At 43.9% G+C, this 12,635-nt stretch overlaps 1 protein-coding gene across 1 annotated transcript in view; it reads right to left on the reverse strand.

Moving 5' to 3' along the window:
• Positions 1-12,635, reverse strand: part of HPX (hemopexin) — a gene marked incomplete in the record, with an annotated part of 182,505 nt that overhangs the window by 29,015 nt on the left and 140,855 nt on the right.

Raw genomic sequence — 12,635 nt, forward strand, 5'->3', positions numbered from 1 at the left:
TCACTTGGGACATATTCTCTAAAACTCTCTGGTCTGGAGAGATTATCTAAGAAGTCATGTCAGTACGTAACGTCCCTCAAAGAAAGTTACACAGACAATTAATAGCTTGAGAGCTGATTCTCACTGTGCAAGTGATTGTGCTTTTTACCAGGTATTGTAATGTTTCTGTCTCGCTTCACACCCAAAGATTTTGTGCAATTTCTCTCCATTTAAATGAGTTTTAATCACCAGGCTCTGGTGGGAGAAAAATCACTACCTGTTAACAAGGTAACACATGGCACAGATAGAGACACTCACTGCCTGTGAACAAGGTAACACATGGCACAGATAGACACACTCACTGCCTGTTAACAACCGTAACACATGGCACAGATAAATAACCTCACTGCCTGTTAACAAGGTAACACATGGCACAGATAAATAACCTCACTGCCTGTTAACAAGGTAACACATGGCACAGATAGACACACTCACTGCCTGTTAACATGGTAACACATGGCACAGATAGACACACTCACTGCCTGTTAACAAGGTAACACATGGCACAGATAGACACACTCACTGCCTGTTAACAACCGTAACACATGGCACAGATAGACACACTCACTGCCTGTTAACATGGTAACACATGGCACAGATAGATACACTCACTGCCTGTTAACAAGGTAACACATGGCACAGATAGACACACTCACTGCCTGTTAACAACCGTAACACATGGCACAGATAGACACACTCACTGCCTGTTAACAACCGTAACACATGGCACAGATAGACACACTCACTGCCTGTTAACAACCGTAACACATGGCACAGATAAATAACCTCACTGCCTGTTAACAAGGTAACACATGGCACAGATAAATAACCTCACTGCCCGTTAACAAGGTAACACATGGCACAGATAGACACACTCACTGCCTGTTAACAAGGTAACACATGGCACAGATAGACACACTCACTACCTGTTAACAAGGTAACACATGGCACAAATAGACACACTCAATGCCTGTTAACAAGGTAACACATGGCACAGATAGACACACTCACTGCCTGTTAACAAGGTAACACATGGCACAGATAGACACACTCACTACCTGTTAACAAGGTAACACATGGCACAGATAGACACACTCACTGCCTGTTAACAAGGTAACACAGGGCACAGATAGACACACTCACTGCCTGTTAACAAGGTAACACATGGCACAGATAGACACACTCACTACCTGTTAACAAGGTAACACATGGCACAGATAGAAACACTCACTACCTGTTAACAAGGTAACACATGGCACAGATAGACACACTCACTACCTGTTAACAAGGTAATACATGGCACAGATAGATACACTCACTGCCTGTTAACAAGGTAACACATGGCACAGATAGACACACTCACTGCCTGTTAACAACCGTAACACATGGCACAGATAAATAACCTCACTGCCTGTTAACAAGTTAACACATGGCACAGATAAATAACCTCACTGCCTGTTAACAAGGTAACACATAGCACAGATAGACACACTCACTGCCTGTTAACATGGTAACACATGGCACAGATAGACACACTCACTGCCTGTTAACAAGGTAACACATGGCACAGATAGACACACTCACTGCCTGTTAACAACCGTAACACATGGCACAGATAGACACACTCACTGCCTGTTAACATGGTAACACATGGCACAGATAGATACACTCACTGCCTGTTAACAAGGTAACACATGGCACAGATAGACACACTCACTGCCTGTTAACAACCGTAACACATGGCACAGATAGACACACTCACTGCTTGTTAACAACCGTAACACATGGCACAGATAGACACACTCACTGCCTGTTAACAACCGTAACACATGGCACAGATAAATAACCTCACTGCCTGTTAAAAAGGTAACACATGGCACAGATAAATAACCTCACTGCCTGTTAACAAGGTAACACATGGCACAGATAAATAACCTCACTGCCTGTTAACAAGGTAACACATGGCACAGATAGACACTCACTGCCTGTTAACAACCGTAACACATGGCACAGATAAATAACCTCACTGCCCGTTAACAAGGTAACACATGGGACAGATAGACACACTCACTGCCTGTTAACAAGGTAACACATGGCACAGATAGACACACTCACTGCCTGTTAACAAGGTAACACATGGCACAGATAAATACACTCACTGCCTGTTAACAAGGTAACACATGGCACAGATAGACACACTCACTGCCTGTTAACATGGTAACACATGGCACAGATAGACACACTCACTGCCTGTTAACAAGGTAACACATGGCACAGATAGACACACTCACTGCCTGTTAACATGGTAACACATGGCACAGATAGACCCACTTACTGCCTGTTAACATGGTAACACATGGCACAGATAGACACACTCACTACCTGTTAACATGGTAACACATGGCACAGATAGACACACTCACTACCTGTTAACATGGTAACACATGGCACAGATAGAAACACTCACTGCTTGTTAATAAGGTAACAAATGGCACAGTTAGACACATTCACTGCCTGTTAAAAAGGTAACACATGGCACAGATAGACACACTCACTGCCTGTTAACAAGGTAACACATGGCACAGATAGACAAACTCACTGCCTGTTAACAAGGTAACACATGGCACAAATAGACACACTCACTACCTGTTAACAAGGTAACACATGGCACAGATAGACACACTCACTGCCTGTTAACAAGATAACAAATGGCACAGATAGACACACTCACTGCCTGTTAACAAGGTAACACATGGCACAGATAGACACACTCACTGCCTGTTAACAAGGTAACAAATGGCACAGATAGACACACTCACTGCCTGTTAACAAGGTAACACATGGCACAGATAGACACACTCACTGCCTGTTAACAAGGTAACACATGGCACAGATAGACACACTCAATGCCTGTTAACATGGTAACACATTGCACAGATAGACACACTCACTGCCTGTTAACAAGGTAACAAATGGCACAGATAGACACACTCACTGCTTGTTAACAAGGTAACACATGGCACATATAGACACACTCAATGCCTATTAACAAGGTAACACATGGCACAGATAGACACACTCACTACCTGTTAACAAGGTAACACATGGCACAGATAGACACACTCACTGCCTGTTAACAAGGTAACACATGGCACAAATAGACACACTCACTGCCTGTTAACAAGGTAACACATGGCACGGATAGACACACTCACTGCCTGTTAACAAGGTAACACATGGCACAGATAGAGACACTCACTGCCTGTGAACAAGGTAACACATGGCACAGATAGACACACTCACTGCCTGTTAACAACCGTAACACATGGCACAGATAAATAACCTCACTGCCTGTTAACAAGGTAACACATGGCACAGATAAATAACCTCACTGCCTGTTAACAAGGTAACACATGGCACAGATAGACACACTCACTGCCTGTTAACATGGTAACACATGGCACAGATAGACACACTCACTGCCTGTTAACAAGGTAACACATGGCACAGATAGACACACTCACTGCCTGTTAACAACCGTAACACATGGCACAGATAGACACACTCACTGCCTGTTAACATGGTAACACATGGCACAGATAGATACACTCACTGCCTGTTAACAAGGTAACACATGGCACAGATAGACACACTCACTGCCTGTTAACAACCGTAACACATGGCACAGATAGACACACTCACTGCCTGTTAACAACCGTAACACATGGCACAGATAGACACACTCACTGCCTGTTAACAACCGTAACACATGGCACAGATAAATAACCTCACTGCCTGTTAAAAAGGTAACACATGGCACAGATAAATAACCTCACTGCCTGTTAACAAGGTAACACATGGCACAGATAAATAACCTCACTGCCCGTTAACAAGGTAACACATGGCACAGATAGACACACTCACTGCCTGTTAACAAGGTAACACATGGCACAGATAGACACACTCACTACCTGTTAACAAGGTAACACATGGCACAAATAGACACACTCAATGCCTGTTAACAAGGTAACACATGGCACAGATAGACACACTCACTGCCTGTTAACAAGGTAACACATGGCACAGATAGACACACTCACTACCTGTTAACAAGGTAACACATGGCACAGATAGACACACTCACTGCCTGTTAACAAGGTAACACATGGCACAGATAGACACACTCACTGCCTGTTAACAAGGTAACACATGGCACAGATAGACACACTCACTACCTGTTAACAAGGTAACACATGGCACAGATAGAAACACTCACTACCTGTTAACAAGGTAACACATGGCACAGATAGACACACTCACTACCTGTTAACAAGGTAATACATGGCACAGATAGATACACTCACTGCCTGTTAACAAGGTAACACATGGCACAGATAGACACACTCACTGCCTGTTAACAACCGTAACACATGGCACAGATAAATAACCTCACTGCCTGTTAACAAGTTAACACATGGCACAGATAAATAACCTCACTGCCTGTTAACAAGGTAACACATAGCACAGATAGACACACTCACTGCCTGTTAACATGGTAACACATGGCACAGATAGACACACTCACTGCCTGTTAACAAGGTAACACATGGCACAGATAGACACACTCACTGCCTGTTAACAACCGTAACACATGGCACAGATAGACACACTCACTGCCTGTTAACATGGTAACACATGGCACAGATAGATACACTCACTGCCTGTTAACAAGGTAACACATGGCACAGATAGACACACTCACTGCCTGTTAACAACCGTAACACATGGCACAGATAGACACACTCACTGCTTGTTAACAACCGTAACACATGGCACAGATAGACACACTCACTGCCTGTTAACAACCGTAACACATGGCACAGATAAATAACCTCACTGCCTGTTAAAAAGGTAACACATGGCACAGATAAATAACCTCACTGCCTGTTAACAAGGTAACACATGGCACAGATAAATAACCTCACTGCCCGTTAACAAGGTAACACATGGGACAGATAGACACACTCACTGCCTGTTAACAAGGGTAACACATGGCACAGATAGACACACTCACTGCCTGTTAACATGGTAACACATGGCACAGATAAATACACTCACTGCCTGTTAACAAGGTAACACATGGCACAGATAGACACACTCACTGCCTGTTAACATGGTAACACATGGCACAGATAGACACACTCACTGCCTGTTAACAAGGTAACACATGGCACAGATAGACACACTCACTACCTGTTAACAAGGTAACACATGGCACAGATAGACACACTCACTACCTGTTAACAAGGTAACACATGGCACAGATAGACACACTCACTGCCTGTTAACATGGTAACACATGGCACAGATAGACACACTCACTGCCTGTTAACAAGGTAACACATGGCACAGATAGACACACTCACTGCCTGTTAACATGGTAACACATGGCACAGATAGACCCACTTACTGCCTGTTATCAAGTAACACATGGCACAGATAGACACACTCACTACCTGTTAACATGGTAACACATGGCACAGATAGAAACACTCACTGCTTGTTAATAAGGTAACAAATGGCACAGTTAGACACATTCACTGCCTGTTAAAAAGGTAACACATGGCACAGATAGACACACTCACTGCCTGTTAACAAGGTAACACATGGCACAGATAGACAAACTCACTGCCTGTTAACAAGGTAACACATGGCACAAATAGACACACTCACTACCTGTTAACAAGGTAACACATGGCACAGATAGACACACTCACTGCCTGTTAACAAGATAACAAATGGCACAGATAGACACACTCACTGCCTGTTAACAAGGTAACACATGGCACAGATAGACACACTCACTGCCTGTTAACAAGGTAACAAATGGCACAGATAGACACACTCACTGCCTGTTAACAAGGTAACACATGGCACAGATAGACACACTCACTGCCTGTTAACAAGGTAACACATGGCACAGATAGACACACTCAATGCCTGTTAACAAGGTAACACATGGCACAGATAAATAACCTCACTGCCTGTTAACAAGTTAACACATGGCACAGATAAATAACCTCACTGCCTGTTAACAAGGTAACACATAGCACAGATAGACACACTCACTGCCTGTTAACATGGTAACACATGGCACAGATAGACACACTCACTGCCTGTTAACAAGGTAACACATGGCACAGATAGACACACTCACTGCCTGTTAACAACCGTAACACATGGCACAGATAGACACACTCACTGCCTGTTAACATGGTAACACATGGCACAGATAGATACACTCACTGCCTGTTAACAAGGTAACACATGGCACAGATAGACACACTCACTGCCTGTTAACAACCGTAACACATGGCACAGATAGACACACTCACTGCTTGTTAACAACCGTAACACATGGCACAGATAGACACACTCACTGCCTGTTAACAACCGTAACACATGGCACAGATAAATAACCTCACTGCCTGTTAAAAAGGTAACACATGGCACAGATAAATAACCTCACTGCCTGTTAACAAGGTAACACATGGCACAGATAAATAACCTCACTGCCCGTTAACAAGGTAACACATGGGACAGATAGACACACTCACTGCCTGTTAACAAGGTAACACATGGCACAGATAGACACACTCACTGCCTGTTAACAAGGTAACACATGGCACAGATAAATACACTCACTGCCTGTTAACAAGGTAACACATGGCACAGATAGACACACTCACTGCCTGTTAACATGGTAACACATGGCACAGATAGACACACTCACTGCCTGTTAACAAGGTAACACATGGCACAGATAGACACACTCACTACCTGTTAACAAGGTAACACATGGCACAGATAGACACACTCACTACCTGTTAACAAGGTAACACATGGCACAGATAGACACACTCACTGCCTGTTAACATGGTAACACATGGCACAGATAGACACACTCACTGCCTGTTAACAAGGTAACACATGGCACAGATAGACACACTCACTGCCTGTTAACATGGTAACACATGGCACAGATAGACCCACTTACTGCCTGTTATCAAGTAACACATGGCACAGATAGACACACTCACTACCTGTTAACATAGTAACACATGGCACAGATAGAAACACTCACTGCTTGTTAATAAGGTAACAAATGGCACAGTTAGACACATTCACTGCCTGTTAAAAAGGTAACACATGGCACAGATAGACACACTCACTGCCTGTTAACAAGGTAACACATGGCACAGATAGACAAACTCACTGCCTGTTAACAAGGTAACACATGGCACAAATAGACACACTCACTACCTGTTAACAAGGTAACACATGGCACAGATAGACACACTCACTGCCTGTTAACAAGATAACAAATGGCACAGATAGACACACTCACTGCCTGTTAACAAGGTAACACATGGCACAGATAGACACACTCACTGCCTGTTAACAAGGTAACAAATGGCACAGATAGACACACTCACTGCCTGTTAACAAGGTAACACATGGCACAGATAGACACACTCACTGCCTGTTAACAAGGTAACACATGGCACAGATAAATACACTCACTGCCTGTTAACAAGGTAACAAATGGCACAGATAGACACACTCACTGCTTGTTAACAAGGTAACACATGGCACATATAGACACACTCAATGCCTATTAACAAGGTAACACATGGCACAGATAGACACACTCACTACCTGTTAACAAGGTAACACATGGCACAGATAGACACACTCACTGCCTGTTAACAAGGTAACACATGGCACAGATAGACACACTCACTGCCTGTTAACAAGGTAACACATGGCACAGATAGACACACTCACTGCCTGTTAACAAGGTAACACATGGCACAGATAGACACACTCACTGCCTGTTAACAAGGTAACACATGGCACAAATAGACACACTCACTGCCTGTTAACAAGGTAACACATGGCACGGATAGACACACTCACTGCCTGTTAACAAGGTAACACATGGCACAAATAGACACACTCACTGCCTGTTAACAAGGTAACACATGGCACGGATAGACACACTCACTGCCTCTTAACAAGGTAACATATGGCACAGATAAATAACCTCACTGCCTGTTAACAAGGTAACACGTGGCACAGATAGACACACTCACTGCCTGTTAATAAGGTAACACATGGCACAGATAGACAAACTCACTGCTGGTTAACAAGGTAACACATGGCACAGATAGACACACTCACTGCCTGTTAACAAGGTAACACATGGTACAGATAGCCACATTCACTGCCTGTTAACAAGGTAACACATGGTACAGGTAGCCACACTCACTGCCTGTTAACAAGGTAACACATGGCACAGATAGACACACTTACTGCCTGTTAACAAGGTAACACATGGCACAGATAGACACACTCACAGCCTGTTAACAAGGTAACAAATGGCACAGATAGACACACTCACTGCCTGTTAACAAGGTAACACATGGCACAGATAGACACACTCACTGCCTGTTAACAAGGTAACACATGGCACAGATAGACACACTCACTGCCTGTTAACAAGGTAACACATTGTACAGATAGACACACTCACTGCCTGTTAACAAGGTAACATATGGCACAGATAAATAACCTCACTGCCTGTTAACAAGGTAACAAATGGCACAGATAGACACACTCACTGCCTGTTAACAAGGTAACACATGGCACAGATAGACACACTCACTGCCTGTTAACAAGGTAACACATGGCACAGATAGACACACTCACTGCCTGTTAACAAGGTAACACATGGCACAGATACACACTCACTACCTGTTAACAAGGTAACACATGGCACAGATAGACACACTCACTGCCTGTTAACAAGGTAACACATGGCACAGATAGACACACTCACTGCCTGTTAACATGGTAACAAATGGCACAGATAGACACACTCACTGCCTGTTAACATGGTAACACATTGTACAGATAGACAGACTCACTGCCTGTTAACAAGGTAACACATTCCACAGATAAATAACCTCACTGCCTGTTAACAACCGTAACACATGGCACAGATAGACACACTCAATGCCTGTTAACAAGGTAACACATGGCACAGATAGATACACTCACTGCCTGTTAACAAGGTAACACATGGCACAGATAGACACACTCACTGCCTGTTAACAACCGTAACACATGGCACAGATAGACACACTCACTGCCTGTTAACAACCGTAACACATGGCACAGATAGACACACTCACTGCCTGTTAACAACCGTAACACATGGCACAGATAGACACACTCACTGCCTGTTAACAACCGTAACACATGGCACAGATAGACACACTCACTGCCTGTTAACAACCGTAACACATGGCACAGATAGACACACTCACTGCCTGTTAACAAGGTAACAGATGGCACAGATAGACACACTCACTGCCTGTTAACAAGGTAACACATGGCACAGATAGACACACTCACTGCCTGTTAACAAGGTAACACATGGCACAGATAGACACACTCACTGCCTGTTAACAACCGTAACACATGGCACAGATAGACACACTCACTGCCTGTTAACAAGGTAACACATGGCACAGATAGACACACTCACTGCCTGTTAACATGGTAACAAATGGCACAGATAGACACACTCACTGCCTGTTAACAAGGTAACACATGGCACAGATAGACACACTCACTGCCTGTTAACAATGTAACACATGGCAGAGATAGACACACTCACTGCCTGTTAACAATGTAACACATGGCAGAGATAGACACACTCACTGCCTGTTAACAAGGTAACACATGGCAGAGATAGACACTCTCACTGCCTGTTAACAAGGTAACACATGGCACGGATAGACACACTCACTGCCTGTTAACAAGGTAACACATGGTACAGATAGACACACTCACTGCCTGTTAACAACCGTAACACATGGCACAGATAGACACACTCACTGCCTCTTAACAAGGTAACATATGGCACAGATAGACACACTCACTGCCTGTTAACAAGGTAACACATGGCACAGATAGACACACTCACTGATGTTAACAAGGTAACACATGGCACAGATAGACACACTCACTGCCTGTTAACAAGGTAACACATGGCACAGATAGACACACTCACTGCCTGTTAACATGGTAACACATGGCACAGATAGACACACTCACTGCCTGTTAACAAGGTAACACATGGCACAGATAGACACACTCACTGCTTGTTAACAAGGTAACACATGGCACAGATAGACACACTCACTGCCTGTTAACAAGGTAACACATGGCACAGATAGACACACTCACTGCCTGTTAACAAGGTAACACATGGCACAGATAGACACACTCACTGCCTGTTAACAAGGTAACACATGGCACAGATAGACACACTCACTGCCTGTTAACAAGGTAACACATGGCACAGATAGACACACTCACTGCCTGTTAACAAGGTAACACATGGCACAGATAGACACACTCACTGCCTGTTAACAAGGTAACACATTGCACAGATAAATAACCTCACTGCCTGTTAACAACCGTAACACATGGCACAGATAGACACACTCACTGCCTGTTAACAACCGTAACACATGGCACAGATAGACACACTCACTGCCTGTTAACAAGGTAACACATGGCACAGATAGACACACTCACTGCCTGTTAACAAGGTAACAAATGGCACAGATAGACACACTCACTGCCTGTTAACAAGGTAACACATGGCACAGATAGACACACTCACTGCCTGTTAACAAGGTAACACATGGCACAGATAGACACACTCACTGCCTGTTAACAAGGTAACACATGGCACAGATAGACACACTCACTGCCTGTTAACAAGGTAACACATGGCACAGATAGACACACTCACTGCCTGTTAACAAGGTAACACATGGCACAGATAGACACACTCACTGCCTGTTAACAAGGTAACACATGGCACAGATAGACACACTCACTGCCTGTTAACAAGGTAACACATGGCACAGATAGACACACTCACTGCTGTTAACAAGGTAACACATGGCACAGATAGACACACTCACTGCCTGTTAACAAGGTAACACATGGCACAGATAGACACACTCACTGCCTGTTAACAATGTAACACATGGCACAGATAGACACACTCTCACTGCCTGTTAACATGGTAACACATGGCACAGATAGACACACTCACTGTTGTTAACAAGGTAACACATTGTACAGATAGACACACTCACTGCCTGTTAACAAGGTAACAAATGGCACAGATAGACACACTCACTGCCTGTTAACAAGGTAACACATGGCACAAATAGACACACTCACTGCCTGTTAACATGGTAACACATGGCACAGATAGACACACTCACTGTTGTTAACAAGGTAACACATTGTACAGATAGACACACTCACTGCCTGTTAACAAGGTAACAAATGGCACAGATAGACACACTCACTGCCTGTTAACAAGGTAACACATGGCAGAGATAGACACACTCAATGCCTTTTAACAAGATAACACATGGCACAGATAGACACACTCACTGCCTGTTAACAAGGTAACACATGGCACAGATAGACCCACTCACTGCCTGTTAACAAGGTAACACATGGCACAGATAGACACACTCACTGCCTGTTAACAAGGTAACACATGGCACAGATAGACACACTCACTGCCTGTTAACAAGGTAACACATGGCACAGATAGACCCACTCACTGCCTGTTAACAAGGTAACACATGGCACAGATAGACACACTCACTGCCTGTTAACAAGGTAACACATGGCACAGATAGACACACTCACTGCCTGTTAACAAGGTAACACATGGCACAGATAGACACACTCACTGCCTGTTAACAAGGTAACACATGGCACAGATAGACACACTCACTGCCTGTTAACAAGGTAACACATGGCACAGATAGACACACTCAATGCCTGTTAACAAGGTAACACATGGCACAGATAGACACACTCACTGCCTGTTAACAAGGTAACACATGGCACAGATAGACACACTCACTGCCTGTTAACAAGGTAACACATGGCACAGATAGACACACTCACTGCCTGTTAACATGGTAACACATGGCAGAGATAGACACACTCGCTGCCTGTTAACAAGGTAACACATTGTACAGATAGACAGACTCACTGCCTGTTAACAAGGTAACACATTCCACAGATAAATAACCTCACTGCCTGTTAACAACCGTAACACATGGCACAGATAGACACACTCAATGCCTGTTAACAAGGTAACACATGGCACAGATAGATACACTCACTGCCTGTTAACAACCGTAACACATGGCACAGATAGACACACTCACTGCCTGTTAACAACCGTAACACATGGCACAGATAGACACACTCACTGCCTGTTAACAACCGTAACACATGGCACAGATAGACACACTAACTGCCTGTTAACAACCGTAACACATGGCACAGATAGACACACTCACTGCCTGTTAACATGGTAACAAATGGCACAGATAGACACACTCACTGCCTGTTAACAAGGTAACACATGGCACAGATAGACACACTCACTGCCTGTTAACTAGGTAACACATGGCACA

Source organism: Bombina bombina, chromosome 3 (assembly GCF_027579735.1).
Source record: "Bombina bombina isolate aBomBom1 chromosome 3, aBomBom1.pri, whole genome shotgun sequence".
NCBI lineage: Eukaryota > Metazoa > Chordata > Amphibia > Anura > Bombinatoridae > Bombina > Bombina bombina.